At 40.0% G+C, this 23,177-nt stretch overlaps 1 protein-coding gene across 5 annotated transcripts in view; it reads left to right on the top strand.

Annotated features, from left to right (window-relative positions):
- Nucleotides 1-23,177, top strand: part of RADIL (Rap associating with DIL domain) — a 119,873-nt gene that overhangs the window by 52,586 nt on the left and 44,110 nt on the right. The window lies entirely within an intron of this gene.

Genomic DNA, 23,177 nt, shown 5'->3' with positions numbered 1-23,177 from the left:
AGGGTACGTATTTGACATCAATACAATAATTTGGATTTGATGGGACGTGATTAAGAAATGATACATTTGTTTTATCTATAGAATTATTTTAGAGAGTATATAATCAGCGATCAAACATTTTCTTTGAGCTAATATAGCTCCATATTCTCTTGTCCTTAATCATTTGTCCTAAAACAAAAAAGGCTTTTTGCCTTCCCCTCTTCTTTTAACTTGTATGCACAGGATACACCTGTATGTCATTTCATTTAAAAAACCCAGAATACTAGTATTTTATAAACCATGATGTGAAACCCATACTCCTGTGGCTACATGGCACAAAACACCAAATTTTGGTTTCATGGCTAATATTTTAGTAAAACTTTACTAAATGTAAAGCCTGTGAAACATGTTACTAGTCTTAGATGGCCATTTGATCTCTCCATATAAGGCAGTTTTGATCTCTTATGTCTGAGAAATTTTATAAATTCTGCAGAATACCTGCTTATAGGAAAATTAATTTCCAATTTTAAACAAGTAGGCAAAACAGCATTTTATCCAAGAATTTTAAGTCAATTTTAATTTTTAAATTACTTATCAAAATTTATCAGTAAATTTTATGTGTTAGAAACAAAAATAATTTCTAGCAAACACTTGACATGTAGTCAGTTTTCTACTCTTTGTTTTATCCTATAAAAATAAGGAATATTTTACTTTAAAATTTCAAAAATCTCTCATAATTAAGCAGCAGAGCATCCATGTTTAGGAACATGAGGGACAACAGATGTAGATGAATGGAAGGTCTTTCTTAATCTAGACATAGCAAATTTAACAGGCTTTCCAATTAGCCTCATTCTGACCTCTCTCACCCCTCCCCAACTGTTCCTTTCTACCACATGTGCATTTTTCATGTTAAACTGTGATTACTTAAACTCTTCCTATTGTTCTAAATTCTCCAAAGTTGGAATATAGTCTTTTTCCTTTTAGGCTCTGCAGTACTTGAGACTTTCTTTTCACTATTACTTTTTGATGTCTAGTATACAGTATTTCTGTTTTTCATATCTTTGACCTGTGCAATCACTTTACCCTTTCACCACAATAATAAATAGGGTGAAGTGTGTACCATGTTCATGTATTTTGAATAGCTATGGTATAAGGTTGAAATTGCCAGGCACACATTTAGTCTTGTCATTTTGTTTACATATTGGGGAAAAATTAGTTTATTAAACATTTCTTGTAATTGTACCTGTTTTACCGAGCTGGAAACTTGGGACTTTTTATTTCTAATATTTATTACCTGACTATCAGACAACTTTTTTCATACGATGTGCGTAGTGACTGGAGTTTGCTTTGTTTTGTAGTTCTGTACTCCTTGTATTTTCAAGCACTATTTTGAAAACAGATGATGTATTTCTCCATTAAAAACACAATAAAAATAAATGGCAAACAAATAAGCAAAGTGAAACTGACATACGGGACAATAATGTTTAAGTCTGACCGTGAGAGTTCAGATATACTGACCTTGTTCTGAAAGAGGGTACAAACTTTTTGTCTTTATTAACTATGAAATTTTTGTCTTTACTAAGTCTAGAATGTATGTTACAATGCTTGGGGAAACATGAAAAAGTTAAAATTTCAAAACAACAAAGGTAAAAAATGAAGTCAAAATATCTTAATCCAAAAGAAGGCTGGAAAGAAAGGGGGGAGAATCATAGAATAAATAGGGTGAAAAGAAAATACAATTTATGGTTGTGGAAATGAAACCAAATATATCTGTCACTACGATTAAATGGGTCAAACTTCCTAACTAAAAGATAGAGATTATCCAATTTCATGGGGAAAACCAAGTCCAGCTGTGTGCTGTTTCATTTATGAGAGACAAAACCAAAATGTAAGGACATGAAAAAATGGAAAAAGGATATGCTAATGAAAAGAAGCTTCTATACTAACAATACCATTCAAACAGATTTCAAAGCAAAAATAATTATTAGAGACAAAAGGGCTACCGCATTAATAGAAGAAGAAATCATGCACTAAGAAAATGGAATAATTTAAAACTTGTTTGCCCCTAATAAATTAGCTTCAACATAAAATAGCAAAGCAAAGATAAAAAGAAATTTCCAAATATCATAGAATATGTCAAAACAACCCTTTCCATTAATTGATACCAAGGAGACAAAAAATAGAAGGAAAACAGTTTTAAACACAATTTAGTATAGTGGTTGGTAAACTTTTTCTATTAAGGGCCTAGATAGTAAATATTTTCAGCTTCACGAGGCCATATGGTTCCTGTCACAAAGACTTAACTCTGTAGAGTGAAAGCAGCCACAGATAATACACGAACAGATGGCCAGGGGTGGATTTGTCATTCACCCTGCCAGCCATTGTTTGCCATCAGTAATCTAGTGGGCATTTATTATAGAGTCTCTACTCAACACTTGGAAAATGCCTATTATTCTTAAGTATTGGGAATGTACAAAAATTAATCTCATGCTAGTTTAGAAAGTAATATTGCACATATTTCAAAGCATCTTATTAATATAACGTTCTCTGATAGAAATCAGTAACAAATAGTTTAGAAAAGAGTTTCTTAAAGGAGACATAAAAAGACTCAAACCATAAAGGAAGAGACTGGTATAGTTAAAAGATTTTGTTCATTAAATAATGAACAGTGAAAAGAGAAAAACTGAGCAACAGACTATATGCTGGGAGAAGATTTTGTAATATGTAAAACTGACAAGTGTCGTTACTAACCAGAATATGTTAAGGATGGCAAAAAAGGTATTTAAAAAGATCAAAGAACCTGTGGCGCCTGTGGTTCAGCGGGTAGGGCGTCCGTCCCATATGCCGGAGGTTGCGGGTTCAAACCCAGCCCCGGCCAAATTAAAAAAAAAAAAAAAAAAAAAAAAAGAATTCATGCCCATTGGGCGGCACCTGTGGCTCAAGGAGTAGGGCGCCAGTCCCATATACTGGAGGTGGCGGGTTCAAACCCAGCCCCGGCCCAAAACCACAAAAAAAAAAAAAAAAAAAAGATCAAAGAACCTAGTACGAAATGGGCAAAAGAAATGCATAGGCATTTCACAGAAGAGGAAGTGGGGTGACCAGTAAACATGAAAAGATGCTTAATCTCCTTAGTGATAAGGAAAATATGAATTAAGACCAGGGAGTTGTTTTATTTATTTTTATTATTTTTTACAAAAATCAAGAAGTCTAACAACATCTAGATTTGGTGAAGACAAGGGGTAGTGAGAACTCTTAACATGGTGCCAGTAAGAGTATAAATTGTTTTGACCACTTTCAGAAACAATTTGTTCTCATCTCTAGTAAAGCTGATATGCCCACATTCCTAGTATTCTATTTGTAGGTCTCTGCCCTCATGTTGTGGGGCACTGAGGTACTTCCACTTACTGATCCCCTTAGCCCTTGGGATGGGAGACTGTGGGCCTGTAGCCATGTTCAGGACTTTATACATCTTCTAGTTCACCTCCAGTGTACAACTTGATACCACTTAAATAACTTAATTTTATATGTATTCCATGGTATTCAAAGAGTCAGGAAGCACTTGGAGATGAGTACAAGAGTGTTTATAGCAATGTTATATAATAGCTAGAAGTACAAAACACTCTCATATTGATCAATGGGGGAATGGCTAGATAGTGATGTATTCATGCAGTAAATGCTATAAAGCTGTAAAATTAAACCATAGCTACTTGGATCAATGTAGATATGTCTCAGAATATTGAGGAAACAAGCAAATTATAGGAAAATACATGGAGTGTGATACAATTAATATAAGGTTTTAAAACAAGTAAAATAGAACAGTATAATTTAGAGTTACCCAAATGTGTAGTATAACTAATAAAAAAATAAGGGAATGTTTAACACAAAATTCAAAATAGTGATTCCTTTTGGCAGCGTGAGAAGTGGGACAAGGCAGAAAGATGTGGTTGGGAGAGCTGTAAGCTGAGAAATACCTATTCTTTTTAGGTTAGATGATGGATAAAATGACATTTATTTTACATGTATTATACATCTAAATTATAGATACTTTTATATGTGTTCAATATTTTATAGTTAAACAATGTCAAAGTGATACTACATATCTTAAAATTATCAACAACAAAGTGAACTCCTCAAAACAAAATATAAAACAATAAAAAAGAAGACCACTTCAGGGCTGGTAAGGTGGCTTTCTTGGTTATTGGGGACTTAGACTTCTTCTACTTTTTGGCCCTATCATTTTTGTTCATGCTTTCCATTCTCAAGGTGACCTCAAGTTTATGGGGACCACTGCCATCCCATCTTTACACAAGGCAGGAAGAAAGAAAGAAGAGGGGGAAGGGCAAAGGTGTCTCTGCAATCCATGCCCTCCTTCTGTGGGGGTTTCCTAGAAGTTTTAATGGTAGTATCCCCTCATCTTTCCCTGTCTGTAACTTGGTCCTCTGGCCGTGCCTACATGCAAGGGAGACTGAAAAGTGTAGTTTTTATTACCTAGGTACATTACCTCACCAACAGTATAAGGATTATGCTATTAGGAAGAAAGAGAGAATGGCTATGGAAAGGCAATGGTAGCATTCTCTTTTATAGTGCACATATATTGAGAAGTTCAAAATACTTCCAAATAACTTTCTACATGTCTCCCAGGATCTTCAAGTTAGCAGTGATACATAAGAGCTCCTTTGTGCTTTGAATATTTGACTTTCTGATTTTATTTGATGTATTCATTATTTATTTAGAGATGGAGTCTCACTCTGTTACCTTGGGTAGAATGCGGTGGTGTCATAACTCATAGCAACCTAAAACTCTTGGGTTTGAGTAGTCTTCTTGCCTCAGTCTTCTGAGTAGCTGGGACTATGGATGCTGGCCACAATGCCTAGCTGGTTTTTCCTGTTTTTAGTAGAGACAGTGACTCATTCGTGCTCAGGCTGATCTTGAACTCCTGAGCTCATGTGATTCACCTGCCTTGGCCTCCCAGAGTGCTAGGATTACAGGCATGATCACTGCACCTGGCCATGAGATCTTTGCAGCTGCATGACATCTCACATTTAGCATGTTGTTTAATAACTTTTCACAAGCCAACACCAACTTGCAGGAAGTGAAATGAAAATGGCAGAAATTATCTGAAGATCCACAACCTACAAAAGGAACCGCTGTTCTTTTGAGGCATGCTGTCTCAGTGGTGTCACTAGAAAAGTCCAGATTCCTTGCCATACTGGTAACCTGTTATTGGGGATTAGGTCTCAAGAGATGACTAGGTTTAAGGGAGTTAAGACTATGCTGAAGGCAGAAAGGAAGAGTAGGACATAAATTAGTTTTTTCATCCCATAAGGCATTTGTGCCAACATCAGGGAATCCCTCCTCTTAGGAGCCAAGAGGAAGTCTCTTGGAACTAAAAGGGAAAGATGTCTTTGACATGTTAATCTAACTTTGGAGACATTCTTTTGGTGACACGTGCTCCTCCCACCCACCCCCAACAACAATGACGTGTTCTGTGTGCTAATAATATGGCTTTAAAAAAAAGTAAAACAGGGGTGGCGCCTGTGGCTCAGTGAGTAGGGCGTCGGCCCCATATGCAGAGGGTGGCGGGTTCAAACCCAGCCCCGGCCAAACTGCAACAAAAAAATAGCTGGGCGTTGTGGCGGGCGCCTGTAGTCCCAGCTGCTCGGGAGGCTGAGGCAAGAGAATTGCGTAAGCCCAAGAGTTAGAGGTTGCTGTGAGCCGTGTGACGCCATGGCACTCTACCGTGGGTGGTACAGTGAGACTCTGTCTCTACAAAAAAAAGAAAAAAAAAAAAGTAAAACAAGCTGGGCATGGTGATTTACTCCTATAATCCTGGCACTCTGGGAGGCTGAGGCGGGTAGATTGCTTGAGCTTAGGAGTTTGAGATCAGCCTGAGCAAGAATGAGACCCATCTCTAAAAAAATAGCCAGGCATTATGGCAGGCGCCTGTAGTCCCAGCTTCCAGGGAGGCTGAGGCAAGAGAATCACTTGAGCACAAGAGTTTCATGTTGCTGTGAGCTATGACACCCCAGCACTCTACCAAAGGCAACAAAGTGAGACTCTGTCTCAATAAAAAAAAAAAAAGAAAGTAAAGCATATTTTGCATTTAAAAAATACTTGATAAAAAATAGTGTTTTAGGGTGGCATCTGTGGCTCAAGGAGTAGGGCATCAACCCCATATACCGGGGGTGGCGGGTTCAAGCTGGCCCCGGCCAAAACTGCAAAAAAAAAAAAAAAAAAGTATTTCAAACTGTACAATCACTGAAAGTACACACTTAGCAAAATTGCACACACTTCACTTGGCATTTCCAGCACCTTCAGCTATGCCTGGTCTATTTTGGCATCTCCATTTTCTGTAGGGTTCTTTCCCTTCTTGCCATCATTAGCTTTCTCCTTTTCCCTTTGGGGACCTTCTTTCCTTCTTTGCAGAGGCCTTTTTAGGCTTGGGCTCTGGCTTTGGAGGAGCAGGTTTCGCAGACAACCTTGCAGATCTCGGTGGTTGTCCTTTGCCTTGGCTTGATCCCCTTTTGCTTCCTCCTCAGGCTTTCTCTTGGGCCTGGTGGTGATGGCAGCGGGATATAGGAGTTGGATGCAGGGATACAGGGGCAAGTGGGTTTTTGTAAGTCCTGGGGGTCATTCTCACCTCCCCTTTTTCCTGTATGATATTCTTAGGAACCTCATGGGCTCTATGAAGATTTCACAGGAATTCATTCCAGTGGACAAAAGTCTCATCCATAGATGTTCCCAACATAATCCCTTCTCTGTTTTTAGCTTCTGGTGAGATAGTGGAAGGACAGTGCTCTTGAACTTCCTTGAAGTCCTTTGGTTTGATTAAGAAAATCTATGAGAACACCCTTAATATTTTGCAAGGGTCTTTGTGTGGTCAAGTACTCTGATCTTTTGGTCTTTTCAGGGTTTCAGCAAAGGGTTATGTAGGCACACACTCAGTTTTGTCACACTTTCAGCAGATATTTCTGACTTTTATCTTCTTTTGTCATTTGGAGAGGCTCTTTTCAAAGTTATCCAATCCTGGTTCTCTTTTGCTTAACAATTTTTCCTTCAGTTTCTCGCTGTCCTCTTGCCTCTTACTATAAGCAGCAAGAAGAAATTAGGTAGCCCGTTCTACATTCTGCTTGGAAATTTCCTCAGTTCTATGTTCAAGTCCATTATTTATAAATTCTTTCTGTACAACTGCAGGACACATTTCAGTGAGCACTTTCCCCTCACATAATAAGGGTTTCCTTCCTCCAGATTCCAGTAACATGCCCCTCACTTCCTCTGGAAGTTTCACCGGCAGTGTAAACATCTAGATTTTGGCTGTTCATGGCAATTTTAGTGGTCTTTAAGGCAGTTTAGAAAAGTGCTTCTTGACTTTCTTCAAAAAAGAAAGAAGCTACATTTTTTTGGACCACAGTTCTATTGGTAGCCTGTTGAAAGCACTCTAAACTTTCTCTATCCAGCATTTCAAACTTCTAGCCTCTACTCACTGCCCATTTACCAAAGTGCTTTCCACAGTTTTAGTATTTGTTTACAGCAGCACCCTATTTGCTGGTACTTATACTTATTTTCTCTTGCTTAAATTTGTAGCTTACAGCAACATTTTTGAATCCTCTTCTCAGGTCTCATGTGGCTACAGTCAAGGTGTTGACTGGGCTGTATTCCTTTTTAGAGCTCAGGGGCCTCTTTCAAATGCACAAGGTTGTTGGCAGAATTGAAGTCCTTGGGGTTGTAGGACTGAGGTGTTCTCTCTCTCTTGCTCTCCCTTTCTCTCTCACTGGCTCTCAGCCAGGACCCATACTTAACTCCTAGCGGCTGCTGTCAGATTCTTGCCCTGTTGTCCTCTTGTGCACATCCCTGTCATTAGGCCCTTTTCACACTTGAAATCTCTGTGACTTCTGTAACCCGCTGGAGAGTACTCTCAGCTTTGAAGGAACAAATGTGATTAGGTATGTCCTACTTGCTAATCTCCATGTCTTAAGGTCAGCTGATCAGTAACGTTAATTATGTCTGCATAATTTCTTTTGTCATGCAACATAATCACAGAGAAATCCTGGGGGCTACCATAGTGACCTTCCATGCTTTTTTCTATGCTTATTCTACATGGGACTACTGAAAGATATACATACGCATACATATATAAACATGTGTCAGGCTTTTTTTCTTTAAGTTTGTTTTTTTTTTTAAACTAGGATCATATACCTAGTTTTCTGTATGCTACTTCTCTTACTAGACCCACTTTAGAAAGTCTCCACATTGGGTGGCACCTGTGGCTCAGTGAGTAGGGCGCTGGCCCCATGTACCAAGGGTGGCAGGTTCAAACCTGACCCCCGCGAACTGCAACAAAAAAATATCTGGGTGTTGTGGTGTGCGCCTGTAGCCCCAGCTACTCCAGAGGCTGAGGCAAGAGAATCGCCTAAGTCCAGGAGTTGGAGGTTGCTATGAGCTGTGATGCCATGGCACTCTACCGAGAGCCATAAAGTGAGACTCTGTCTCTACAAAAAAAAAAAAAAAATTTTCCACATCATCTGTTGTAGCTCTAATTCATTCTTCTTGCTGAGTAGTCCATGGTGTGGATGAAGTAATATATATATTTTGGGATCATTAGGAACAATTTTGGAACACACATTCCTTTGTTTACTGTATTTCACCAAATAAAAGATGTTGTCAGTTTTAAGATCATCGTTAAAAATATTAAAATGGAAGTAGGATATAATGCTTCCCTATTTCTTAGGGTTTTTATTTTTGTACTTACTGAGCTCTATGAAATCCAGAGATTTATTATAAATATGGATTTTAATTTATATTAGTTTGTGCATATACAAAAAAATATATATATGAGTGGAATAAATTCAGTCTCAGACTTCTTTTCAACTCAGAGCTGTCTATGTCTACATTCCCAACAGCATGTCATCCTCTGTGTCCTTGTGATGTGGCGTTTCTTACACGAGTGCTCCATTGCTGTCTCTGGACTTTCTTCAGAGCCACTGGTACTCAGTCTGCATGTTTGCTGCAGATACCAGTGAGGACTTAACGTTCATTCCTCAGCTGGTGCTTAAATGATGGAAATTTAAGAATCTCCCCCAACCCCCAGGGACAACTACGAAGTTCTCACATCACAGCTGCTGCCGGGCTGACATTTCAGAAGAATATAGGATGCTTTCCAGTTCCAGAGATGTTAAAGTGTAAAGAAAAACTGTGTAGGAATTGATGAAATAGGTCCCGTAGAGTGTGCACATTCATTCATACTTTCAATAGATTAAAAGTACATACATTTTAAAACTTTTACTTCTTTTAACACAAGTCACATGTGCACAGTTAAAGCAATATTTTCTCATTATCAATTAAAAACAAAAACAAAATAGTATTTCCCTTTTGTTCCTTTCTTCCTACTTTTGAACTCCCCAGAAGCAACCACTTTCAACTGTGGACCATTTCTTTCTGGCATTTAATTCCATATCTTTAAATCACGAATTTATTTTGCTACATGATGGTTTCTTTTGTACCTTAGATTTTATTGGCTGTGTTGAGCATCAGTATAGACATTTCAGTTTGTCCACAATTCTTAACATACGTACCCCAAACCTAAAAATCCATTTATTGTAATTCCTTTTTAAGTAGTTATTCCAGTGACTTTCCAGTTTAAAATCTGGAGGCAAATTTTCCTCAAGAGGTTGTTAATACCAGTATCCTCGAATGTTAATAAGCTGTTACGTAAGTCCCACCAGTTTATAATTTATTACCATATATGCTACATACTCAGATTTTCAGTCCTTCACAGCATGTTAACAAAGTTATTAGGAAAACAGGAGCATCACAACCAAAGATGTTACAGAGTGTACACAATTCTGACAGGGAAAGCCATGATCATAGGAGTGGTTTTCTTTAGGAAATAATTCTACTAAAAAACAACATGGGAATAGAAGTAATTTAAAATGTTCAAGACATTAAATGCAGGACTGGGACGCCACAGTGCCATTTAGTATGCTTCGTATTATAGGATATAAAAACTAAGGCCTCATCTATGGAATGTTAAGCTCACACCCAAGACAGTCAAAGCCTCCCATATTCACCATCCCACGCTGTTTTCTGGTTGTACCAAGAAATAAACAATCAGCGAATGATTTCCCTCTTAAAAAAAAGCATTTATACTTAAAAAATGGGATGAGATTCTCTCCTTCTTAAAAATGTTTTTAGAGCTAATAAAAAACTTGCATTTACAAAATAGTTGATAAAAATATTCCTCTGGGTTGTACAGGAAGGGAGACAGGGACCACTGAGAAGACACGGTGTATGATATTGATCAGACCTGGCTTCTTTCTCTCCCGCTTCATTAGAAGCTGGGCTCCCCTCAGTTTTAGTTTCTCCATTTTCTTTTTTTGAGACAGTCTCACTAGAGTGCTGTGGCATCACAGCTTACAGCAAACTCAACTCTTGGGCTTAAGCTATTCTCTTGTCTCAACCTCCCAAGTAGCTGGGACTACAGGCGCCTGCGACAATGCCTGGCTATTTTTGTTATTGTTGTTGTAGTTGTTGTTGTTTGGCAGGCCCAAGCCGGGTTCAAACCCACCAGCCCTGGTGTATGTGGCCGGCGCCCTAGCTGCTGAGCTACAGGCGCTGAGCCAGGTTCTCCATTTTCTGCAGATAAATCTTTAGTTTCTTTCTTGGTTAGGTGCTTTGGCCTGTTTTCCTTTTGCTCCCCTCTTCCGTTTTGGTTGCACTTTTTTTTATCTGGAGATTTATCCCTTGCTTCTGCCTTTTTTGGCTTCATTTCCACTTTTGCAGCAGCGGGTTTAACTGACAACCTGCCGATCTCCTCTTGGGCTTTTCCTAGCCAGGGTGACAGAGTGAGATTCTGTCTCAAAAATTAAAAATAAATAAATAAAAGCTATGTAGCTCTAGCTGTTGAAGGTCTATAATTCATTTCAAGTGAATTTTCATGTATGGATGTAAATTCATCTTTTTGTATGTGGATGTCTAATTCTTGTAACACCATTTGTTAAAAAGACTACTCTTTCTCCATAGTTGCCTTGGCACCTTTGTTGAGAATCAGTTGACTACAAATGTAAGAGTTTATTTCTGGTCTGTTCCACTGAATTATATGTCTGTGTTTATGCAACTGTCACACTGTTTTGATGATTGTAGTTTTATATTAAGTTTTGATTTTTGTGTTCTCCACTTTTTTTTTTTTGAGACAGGGTCTTGCTTTATTGCTCAGGCTAGAGAGCAGTGGCATGATCATAACTTACTACAACCTCAGACTACTGGGCTAAAGCAATCTTCCTGCCTCAGCCTCCTGAGTAGCTGGGACTACAGGTTCACACCACGTGCCTGACTGATTTTTCTATTTTTTTGTAGAGATAGGACCTTTTATTGCTCAGGCTGATCTTGAACTCCTGGCCTCAAACAATCCTTCTACCATGGCTTCCCAGAGTGCTAGGATTACAGCCATGGGCCACTGAGCTTAGCCTTCTGTACATCTTTATGTACATTTTAGGATCAACAATTTTTTTTTTTTGGGTGATTTGCAATATGGTTTATTGTTTCAAAAAACCCCAACCTGGGCGGCGCTTGTGGCTCAAGGAGTAGGGCGCCGGTCCCATATGCCGGAGGTGGCGGGTTCAAACCCAGCCCCGGCCAAAAACCAAAAAAAAAAACAAAAAACCCCAACCAAACAAAAAACTTGGAGTACAAGGTTAAGACGAACAGCTGCAGAAATTCAGTCATCTGTAGGCCAGCTCAGAAGACCATATGCAGCGAGACTACTGATTACTCTGGATTAATAGGGAGACATTCCTGAGAAATACAACCACTGGACACTGATATTTAGTTGAAAGAAAGAAACAAAATTGGAATGACAGTAAGGACAGATCAATGTAATTGAATTATGTAAGTCTGTTCCAGGACCTAAGCATGTGTACCAAGTTGTTTGCTTGCCTGTAGACACATCTTTTACGGTAGCAGTGAATACCTCTCCTTTACTATGCTTTTTAGTTAAACTTTTATGCATATACATTTTAACAGTGAATAAATTCAGTCAATAGTGAACAAATTCTCTGTCTCACCATCTTAGCCTGATTGTATAGTATTTGATGTAAAGGATTATGTCACATATTAAGGATTATGTCACATATTTCTTCATAAAGGTACCTAACAGTATATATATATATTTTTTTTTATTGTTGGGGATTCATTGAGGGTACAATAAGCCAGTTACACTGATTGCAATTGTTAGGTAAAGTCCCTCTTGCAATCATGTCTTGCCCCCATAAAGTGTGACACACACTAAGGCCCCACCCGCCTCCCTCCATCCCTCTTTCTGCTTCCCCCCCAATAACCTTAATTGTCATTAATTGTCCTCATATCAAGATTGAGTACATAGGATTCATGCTTCTCCATTTTTGTGATGCTTTACTAAGAATAATGTCTTCCACTTCCATCCAGGTTAATACGAAGGATGTAAAGTCTCCATTTTTTTTAATGGCTGAATAGTATTCCATGGTATACATATACCACAGCTTGTTAATCCATTCCTGGGTTGGTGGGCATTTAGGCTGTTTCCACATTTTGGCAATGGTAAATTGAGCTGCAATAAACAGTCTAGTACAAGTGTCCTTATGATAAAAGGATTTTTTTCCTTCTGGGTAGATGCCCAGTAATGGGATTACAGGATCGAATGGGAGGTCTAGGTTGAGTGCTTTGAGGTTTCTCCATACTTCCTTCCAGAAAGGTTGTACTAGTTTGCAGTCCCACCAGCAGTATAAAAGTGTTCCCTTCTCTCCACATCCATGCCAGCATCTGCAGTTTTGAGATTTTGTGATGTGGGCCCTTCTCACTGGGGTTAGATGATATCTCAGGGTTGTTTTGATTTGCATTTCTCTAATATATAGAGATGATGAACATTTTTTCATGTGTTTGTTAGCCATTCGTCTGTTGTCTTTAGAGAAAGTTCTATTCATGTCTCTTGCCCATTGATATAAGGGATTGTTGGCTTTTTTCATGTGGATTAATTTGAGTTCTCTATAGATCCTGGTTATCAAGCTTTTGTCTGATTGAAAATATGCAAATATCCTTTCCCATTGTGTAGGTTGTCTCTTTGCTTTGGTTATTGTCTCCTTAGCTGTACAGAAGCTTTTCAGTTTAATGAAGTCCCATTTGTTTATTTTTGTTGTTGTTGCAATTGCCATGGCAGTCTTCTTCATGAAGTCTTTCCCCAGGCCAATATCTTCCAGTGTTTTTCCTATGCTTTCTTGGAGGATTTTTATTGTTTCATGCCTTAAATTTAAGTCCTTTATCCATCTTGAATCAATTTTTGTGAGTGGGGAAAGGTGTGGGTCCAGTTTCAGTCTTTTACATGTAGATATCCAGTTCTCCCAACACCATTTATTGAATAGGGAGTCTTTCCCCCAAGGTAAGTTCTTGTTTGGTTTATCAAAGATTAGGTGGTTGTAAGATGTTAGTTTCATTTCTTGGTGTTCAATTCGATTGCAAGTGTCCATGTCTCTGTTTTTGTGCCAGTACCATGATGTCTTGACCACTATGGCTTTGTAGTACAGACTAAAATCTGGTATGCTGACGCCCCCAGCTTTATTTTTGTTACTAAGAACTGCCTTAGCTATACGGGGTTTTTTCCGGTTCCATACAAAACGCAGAATCATTTTTTCCAAATCTTGAAAGTACGATGTAGGTACTTTGATAGGAATGGCATTGAATAGGTAGATTGCTTTGGGAAGTATAGACATTTTAACAATGTTGATTCTTCCCATCCATGAGCATGGTATGTTCTTCCATTTGTTAATATCCTCTGCTATTTCCTTTCTGAGGATTTCATAGTTTTCTTTATAGAGGTCCTTCACCTCCTTCGTTAGGTATATTCCTAGGTGTTTCATTTTCTTTGAAACTATGGTGAAGGGAGTTGTGTCCTTAATTAGCTTCTCATCTTGACTGTTATTGATGTATACAAAGGCTACTGACTTGTGGACATTGATTTTATATCCTGAAACATTACTGTATTTTTTGATGACTTCTAGGAGTCTTGTGGTTGAGTCTTTGGGGTTCTCTAAGTATAAGATCATGTCGTCAGCAAAGAGGGAGAGTTTGACCTCCTCTGCTCCCATTTGGATTCCCTTTATTTCCTTGTCTTGCCTAATTGTATTGGCTAGAACTTCCAGCACTATGTTGAATAGTAAAGGTGACAGAGGACAACCTAGTCTGGTTCCAGTTCTAAGAGGAAAAGCTTTCAGTTTTACTCCATTCAGTAAAATATTGGCTGTGGGTTTGTCATAGATAGCTTCAGTCAGTTTTAGAAATGTGCCACCTATGCCTATACTCTTCAGTGTTCTAATTAGAAAAGGATGCTGGATTTTATCAAATGCTTTTTCTGCATCTATTGAGAGGATCATATGATCTTTATTTTTGCCTCTGTTAATATGGTGGATAACGTTTATGGACTTGCGTATGTTAAACTAGCCTTGCATCCCTGGGATGAAGCCTACTTGATTATGATGAATGACTTTTTTGATGATAAGCTGTAATCTATTGGCTAGGATTTTGTTGGGAATTTTTGTGTCTATATTCATGAGTGAGATTGGTCTGAAATTCTCCTTTTTGTTTGGGTCTTTTCCTGGTTTTGGTATCAGGGTGATGTTTGCTTCATAGAATGTGTTGGGGAAGATTCCTTCTTCCTCAGTTTTTTGGAATAATTTCTGCAGTACAGCAATAAGCTCTTCCTTGAAGGTTTGATAGAATTCTGGAGTGAAGCCATCTGGACCAGGGCATTTTTTAGTTGGAAGCTTTTTTATTGTTTCTTTGATCTCGGTGCTTGAAATTGGTCTGTTCAGGAGGTCTATTTCTTCCTGGCTGAGTCTAGGGAGAGGGTGTGATTCCAAATATTGATCCATTTCCTTCACATTGTCAAATTTCTGGGCATAGAGTTTCTGGTAGTATTCAGAGATGATCTCTTGTATCTCTGTGGGATCAGTTGTTATTTCCCCTTTATCGTTTCTGATTGAGGTTATTAGAGATTTTACTTTTCTATTTCTAGTTAGTCTGGCCAATGGTTTATCTATTTTATTTATTTTTTCAAAAAACCAACTCCTTGTTTCATTAATTTTCTGAATGATTCTTTTGTTTTCAATTTCATTGATCTCTGATTTGATTTTGGATATTTCTTTTCTTCTACTGAGTTTAGGCTTACATTGTTCTTCTTTTTCCAATTCCATAAGATCTCTTGTGAAATTGTTGATGTGCTCTCTTTCTGTTTTTCGAATGTAGGCATCTAAAGCGATGAATTTTCCTCTCAAAACTGCTTTTGCAGTATCCCACAGGTTTTGGTAGCTTGTGTCTTCATTGTTGTTATGCTCAAGGAAGTTAATGATTTCCTGTTTTATTTCTTCCTTCACCCATCTGTTATTCAACAGAAGATTGTTTAATTTCCATGCCTTTGGGTGGGGTTGAGCATTTTTGTTAAAATTGAGTTCCACCTTTAGTGCCTTATGGTCTGAGAAGATACAAGGTAAAATTTCAATTCTTTTGATTCTGTTGATATTTGTTTTGTGTCCCAGGATATGATCAATTTTGGAGAATGTTCCATGGGGTGATGAGAAGAATGTATATTCTTTATCTTTGGGGTGGAGTGTTCTATATGCGTCTATGAAGCATAGTTGTTCTAGGGTCTTATTTAAATCTCTTACATCTTTGTTTAATTTCTGTTTAGAGGATCTGTCCAGCTCTGTAAGAGGTGTGTTAAAGTCCCCTGTTATGATGGTATTATCAGATATCATATTGCTCAGACTGAGTAAGGTCTGTTTCAATAATCTGGGAGCATTTAAATTGGGTGCATAGATATTTAGAATGGAAATGTCTTCTTGTTGTATTTTTCCCTTGACCAATATAAAGTGACCATCTTTGTCTTTTTTGACTTTAGTTGCTTTAAATCCACATGTACCTGAAAATAAGATTGCAACTCCTCTTTTCTTCTGAATTTTTTCAGGCAATTCAATTTGCCTGAAAAATTGTCTTCCAAACCTTGACTCAGAACTTTAATTTGTCTTTTGAAGCCAGGTGTGTTTCTTGCAGACAGCAAATGGATGGCTTGTGTTTTTTAATCCAGTCAGCCAATCTGTGTCTCTTCAGTGGGGAATTCAAGCCATTAACATTTATTGAGATAATTGATAAGTGTGGTGTGTTCTATTCATCTTATTTGGTGAGAGTCCATTGCTTAGTTTTATCTTTTGCTTCAGTGTGGTGGTTAGGTTCTGTCCTTTAATTTCTGAGTTTTTACTTTGCTGCTGATCCATTGTGGTGGTCAATGTGCAGAACAGGTTGAAGTATTTCCTGTAGAGCTGGTCTTGTTGTGGCGAATTTCCTCAATGTTTGTATATCCGTAAATGATTTGATTTCTCCGTCAATTTTGAAGCTTAGCTTAGCAGGGTACAGAATTCTGGGCTGGAAATTGTTCTGTTTAAGTAGATTAAAGGTAGATGACCATTGTCTTCTTGCTTGGAAAGTTTCATTAGAGAAGTCTGCACTCTGATGGACTTGCCCCTGTAGGTCAACTGGCGCTTACTCCTGGCAGCTTGCAGAATCTTTTCTTTTGTCTTGACTTTGGACATGTTCATCACAATGTGTCTTGGGGAAGCTCGGTTAGAGTTGAGGCGACCTGGGGTCCGATATCCCTCTGAAAGCAGTGTGTCAGAATCTTTGGTGATGTTTGGGAAATTTTCTTTTATTATATTCTCTAGTATGGCTTCCATTCCCCTGGGGCATTCTTCTTCCCCTTCTGGAATTCCTATAACTCGTATGTTGGAACGCTTCATAAAGTCCCATAATTCTGACAGTGAACGTTCTGCTTTCTCTCTCTTCTTTTCTGCCTCTTTTACTGTCTGAGTTATCTCAAGAACTTTGTCTTCTACCTCTGAAATTCTTTCTTCTGCATGGTCTAACCTGTTGCTGATACTTTCCATTGTATCTTTAAGTTCCCTAATTGACTGTTTCAGTTCCTTCAGGTCTGCTATATCCTTTTTATATTCTTCATATCGTTCATCTCTTATTTGATTCTGTTTTTGGATTTCCTTTTGGTTATTTTCCACTTTATTAGCAATTTCCTTCATTGTTTCCATCATTTCTTTCATTGTTTTCAACATGTGTATTCTAAATTCCCTTTCTGTCATTCCTAACATTTCTATACTGGTGGAATCATCTGCAGTAGCTACCTCATGGTCCCTTGGTGGGGTTGTTCTAGACTGGTTCTTCATGTTGCCTGGAGTTTTCTGCTGATTCTTCCTCATGAATGGTTTCTTTTATCTGTTTTCCTTGCCCTAATTTTCCTTTCACTTCCTCTTGCTCTTTAAGTTCTCGTGCCTGTGGAAGTTGCAGGTGGGTTTAGACTAATTGAACACACGCGACCACTTGCTGGTTTTCCACTGTTTTAGTCCTCCTCTTGGGGTCCAGAAGTCTCTCACTGACTCCCTGTATCCGCGCAGGGGTGATGATAGGCAGATCCCACCAGCCAGAGATGCCTGGAGTTCTATCTCCCCAGACTCACGGTGCCCAGATGCAAGAAAGCTGTTACTCGGCTGCCATCTTGCTCCGCCAGAATTTGAAGTCTCCTTTGGTGTTCAAATCAGGAAGAGTCACCCAAGGTGAGACATCCATCCAAGGGCCAGCATTTGAGGGATGGGAGAGGGGAACCAATCCTTAAAAATAACAGCAACAATAGGATCCGGCTTTCCAAATTTCTTGTGAGGGATTTTACTGGCAGATTCCACAATCACTCGCAGCATGGTTCTTAAATTTTCAGAAAGCAAGTTTCAGCACACGAGGTTCAGACGACATGGGCGCTGAGCTCCGGGCCGCACCGCCCTGGGAGGGAATTTCTCTCCCAGTCCCGGGAAGAGGGAAGGGGGAAAGGCCAGAAATGTGTATCTTTATTTCAAAAACTGGACATTTTAGAGAGCATATTGTAGGAACTCTGGATTTTGTCAGCCTTAGGGGATTATTGTTTCAACTATTTTGTTTAGTGACTTTCCTGGAGTAATTTTGTGGTATGTCTTCCTGCAATGTGTGGTCATTTATGTCTCTGCTCAGCTTCTTTTGTTGTTATTTTTGTTTTTAAATTCTTGTTTTAATGTTTATATTTCTTTTCTAGGGCATGTAATTGGTCAGAGGTTGTGCTTAAACACCTTGCTTGAGCCAGTAAGTCCTCCCACTTTGCTCAAAGCTCAGGTGGATGACAAAGTCTGTTCTGGCTTCCCTCCTGCTCCTGCAGGACCATACCTTTGGCCAGGGACCAGCAGATGGTTGCAGCCCCGTCCCATAACTCTGAGCAAGTGCACAGCTTTGTACAATCCCACAGCCTTCAGAGATGTCTAGGAACTTGCCATGGTCCACTTGGAGATGTCTTTCCCCAGATCTCCCTGTTCAGTTTCTGTGGCTTTCCACCAACAGGCGTCACAGCCTGGGGCAGCTCTGATGTGAACCTCTCCAATTGTCTGACATCAGCCTTGCTGTTGTTTTCTACAGCACCCCAGCTGTGGGCCTCACCCTGTCCCCTGCCCCCACATCTAGCCAGGCCTCCTCACAGAATTGTGGGTCCTCACAGCCTGCCCACTGTCCTGAAAGACTGCCATGGAGCTAGGAGTGGGGCTGGGCACCCACTGTGCTTACCAGGATTCAGCAGTTTTTATGGAATTAACACTTCTTAGCTTGTATGATGTTGCTGTGTTTCCAGAGTCCTGAAATGGTTGTTTTCGATAGTTTTGTCCAGTTGCATTGTTGGTTTTAGCGAGGGGATTTGCCGAGGTCTTTTCTCAGCTGTGCTGGTGAGCTGGCTTTCTCAGATGTGTAATGAGGCTTGAGAGGGAGCAAAGGTTCGTGTCAGTGCCCAGTGTGTTCTCTCTCCTCAAGCCGGATGTGTCCATTTTAAGCTTGATAGATTTTGCCAGACTGCCTCCCACGAGGCTATGACATGCCTTGTTCCCTCTCTCATCTGTCCTCACCTTGAACTGCTGCGAGTGCTGCTTTTTGCTGTCTGCACCCTGCCAGCATTTTGTGCTGCTCTGACTGCTGACTACTTTGAGCATTTCTCACATGTGCATCGGCAGTTGGTAGTTCAGTGCCTGTGAATTGTCCATCCATGTCCCTGGTTTGTTTTTCTGTGGTTTGTATTTTTTCTTTCAACTATTTATGAGCGTCTGTCTTCACGGATGGATGTTGAAGAGAAAAGTGATGTTGTCAGATCTGAGCTTTCTGGTAGGGGAGAGAGGAGATGGAAGCAGAACTGTCCGGGTCAGCAGGAGAACAGCCCTTACTGCACTGCAGTGGATGGCCTGGGAGGCAGCATTCCAAGAGGTGACCATGTCCCTTCTCACCTCTCCTCCTCTTCCTTTTGTCTTTGCTCACTTCTGCCCTCTCTGCCAGGAGGCACCTTCACTGACTTTCAGAGTTCAGGCTGTTCTAGTTGACAGCCCAGGTCATATTATAGTGGATCATATTTCTTGGTGAAATGCTAATGTGGAGAGCATAGCAGTTTAGGGTTGGGAGGGCCCTTTTGGCATCTGCAGGGACTTGAGAAAGGCTTGCTGGCATTGGGCTTGCAGCCTGGCTTCTGCAGTTCATGGGGAGCCAGCAAATGGGGGTCCAGGCAGTGGTGGTCAGAGCCTGCAGGGCGTCTCAGACAGGAGCCTTCACAGTGGCTGATGGCCCATCTGTACTATGCATTTGTTTGACTTGTTGTAGTCTCTGTTCAGAGCCCCTGCTGGGCTGAATTGTGCCCCACCCCCCATTCATACATTGAAGCCTTAACCCCTAGCACCTGTGAAAGTGACTGTATTTGGAGACAAGGTCTTAAAAGAGGTGAATTAAAAAGGGGTCCCACCCAGAGATAAGAGTGAGACTTGTCCCTAAAAATAGCTGGGCGTTGTATCAGTGCCTGTAGTCCCAGCTACTTGGGAGGCTGAAGCAAGAGAATCACTTGAGGCCAGGTGTGGTACCTCATACCTGTAATCTCAGCACTTTGGGAGACTGAGGCGGGTGGATCGCCTAAGCTTACTGGTTTGATACCAGATTTAGCTAGAGTGAGACCCTGTCTCTAAAAAACAGCCCAGCATTGTGGGCGGCGCCTATAGTCCCAGCTACTTGGGAGGCTGAGGCAAGAGATCACTTGAGCCCAGGATTCTGAGGTTGCTGTGAGCTATGATGGTAAAGCACTCTACAGAGAGTGACTCTGTCTCAAAGAAAAAATGAGGTCATTACATTGGGTCCTATCCAATATGACTGGTGTTGTTATAAGAAGAGGAGATCAGGACACAGACACACACACAGAGATGATGCTGTGAGGTTAAAAGATGAAGGAAGCCATCTACCAGCCCAGGAGAGAGGCCTCAGGAGAAGCCAGCCCTGCTGTCTCCTGACCATGAACCTCCAACCTCCAGGACTGGAGACAGTCTCTGTTGTTGGAGCTGCCCAGTCTGTGAGACTTTATTATGGCAGCCCCAGGACACTAATACAGAACTTATAACCTTTTTTTTCTCTAAAACCTAACATCAAAATCCCTAGGTTGTAATAAATATAAACATACATGCACACTCAGAGCCAGATAAAGAATCAGGTATAATTCTGATGAATCAGAATGAATCTGAGAAGTGGTATGAATGAAGTTATTTAAAGGACAAGAATATAAAATCCATTAAAAGAAGGCTTAGAAAACTAGAAATATTAAATATATATAGAGGCTTCATCTGGAGTTTCAAAGGTGAAGACAGGATGCTGCTGTCATGACCCAGAGCGTGGCAGGAGCAGCTGGAGGTCTCTGAGTTGTGGTAGGCGGGCTCCCTGCAGCAGACGAAAGGGATTCAATTGTTTTTCTAGGTGGCCAGGGAAGGCCTCTCCAATGTTGAGAATGGAAATACTTAGTAATACATGAGAGGAGATTGTTAGTACTGGGACAACAGAACTGGTTCTCCGCCTAGATTCAGGGGATAGTATCTCACAGTGCCTTAGATAAAACAGCCCCTTCTGCAGGGTTTGCAGTGTCGGTGATTTGCTTAGCACCTAGCTGGACACAGAGAAAGCTGGAGGTGGAGTCGTTGTTCACCCCAATCCTCTTTGAGAAAGGGTTAGCCATCTCAGGGTAATCAGATACAGCCTTTGGTTTCAGCTGAGGAGGATTCCTGGTTATGCCACATGGCCCTCTTCTTGGCACAGTCCTGGACGGCTCTGCTTCCGTCTGTGGCTAACAACAAATGGCTTAAGTATTTTATCTCCTCAGTCTCCCATTATCTTAATTAGAGTTTTAACTGCTTCTCAGAGAGGGGATATTATTCCCAGTATGATGCTAATTAGTATGAAAAGGTCCAAGTTCTACCATGGAAATAATAGTCTTCAGTGCTTTAGCAAAGTAACTTCTCCCTCCTCTGAAAAATGGAACATCTTCATTGTTGACAATTTTGAAAATAAGAGAAAGTATAAAGAAGAGAGTAAAAAATCACCTGTCAGGTCACCTAGAAAGAATCACTTTGAACATTTTGGTCCTTGTCATTCCAGTCTTGTTTTAGTGTGTGCATTTATTTTCTTATATAATTTAAATCAGCCTATGTACATAGTTACATACCTCTGTGGTTTTTTAACTTAATATATTTATTTCCTCATATTGTGAACATCATTTTTAATGCTGGTGAATAGTTGTGTCTAACCATGTCCCTATTGGATTTTTAGAATGCCTCCCATTTTTCTCTATTTGTAAATAACGTTATGTAAACATCTTTGTAAAGAAATATTTGACTCCATTCTGATTATTTCTGTGGGATAGTACTTAAAAGTGGGGTTCCTTTGAGGAAAGATGGAGACATTTTGGGGGATATAGCCATACCTAATATTGTTATAGATAGCGATATCTCCATAGATATATTAAAAATTTAAAGTAGATCAGTGCCCATTAATGTTCCCACTAGATAAGAATTTCCATCTCTCCTTATCCCATCTAGCATTTGATTCTGTCATTTAAAATTTTTTTTGCTACTTTGACAGGAGAAAATGTTCCTCATTGTTTGAGTTTGCATTTCCTTTAGTATTTGTGAAGTTGAATAGTTTTTAGAATGTCCACGAGTCATTTAGACATGTATTTCTTATTCTGTAATTGTCTCTCACTACTTCCCCTTCTTTGTTTTGAAATACTTCAAGCACACAAAAAGTAGACAGAGTACTGTAAATGAGCTACTTGTGTACCCATGAGCCAGGCTGAGAAATAAGATCTTATAGACAGAGTAGCTTTTCTCCATTCTTCCTTAGAAGTTTTCATAGATCTCCTCCAGGGGAGGTGACGAGAATGCTTGGGCAACCCAGGATGTTTGTGTTTTGCCAGAGAATCAGATACCTGTGCAGCACCTGACCGGAGGACAGCTGGCATAGACCTAGTTGCTGGTTGGAACTCTAGGGGGACGAACAGCCTGTGTCAGCTTCCAGGAGGCAGAGCCTCAGCAGAATCCCTGTTACCAATCCTTTTTGTCTCTGAATCTCTATATGTCCTAAGTTTCCCCTCAGGGCATGTTCAGTAGAAAAGCTGTGTCCTCTCCACCTAGAAAGACAGGGCAGCATGGCTGTGACGCAGTGGGGTTTCTACAAATAAAATCATGTCATCTGCAAATGAAGGTAGTTTTACTTCTTCCTCTCTAATTTTGATGCCTTTTATTTCTTTTTCTTACTTGATTGCCCCGACTAGAACCTCCAGGACAGTGTTGAGTAGAAGTGACAAGAGTAGACCTCCTCGTGTTGTTTCTGATCTCCTGAGGAACACATTTAGCCTTTCACCATGAAGTGAGGTGTTGGGTGTGGGTTTTTATAGTTGCCCTTTATCAGGTTGAGGAATTTCCCTTCTATTTTTAGTTTTTTTTTTTTTTTTGTAGAGACAGAGTCTCACTGTACCGCCCTAGGGTAGAGTGCCGTGGCGTCACACGGCTCACAGGAACCTCTAACTCTTGGGCTTACGCGATTCTCTTGCCTCAGCCTTCCGAGCAGCTGGGACTACAGGCGCCCGCCACAACGCCCGGCTATTTTTTTGTTTTTTTGTTGCAGTTTGGCCGGGGCTGGGTTTGAACCCGCCACCTTCAGCATATGGGGCTGGCGCCCTACTCACTGAGCCACAGGCGCCACCCCTATTTTTAGTTTGGTGAGTGGATTTTCTTTTTATCATGAAAGGGTATTAGAAT

The sequence above is a fragment of the Nycticebus coucang genome, chromosome 12, assembly GCF_027406575.1.
Source record: "Nycticebus coucang isolate mNycCou1 chromosome 12, mNycCou1.pri, whole genome shotgun sequence".
In the NCBI taxonomy this organism is placed as follows: domain Eukaryota; kingdom Metazoa; phylum Chordata; class Mammalia; order Primates; family Lorisidae; genus Nycticebus; species Nycticebus coucang.
Note: the sequence above shows the minus strand (reverse complement) of the source record. Positions and strands in the feature narration are given on the sequence as shown.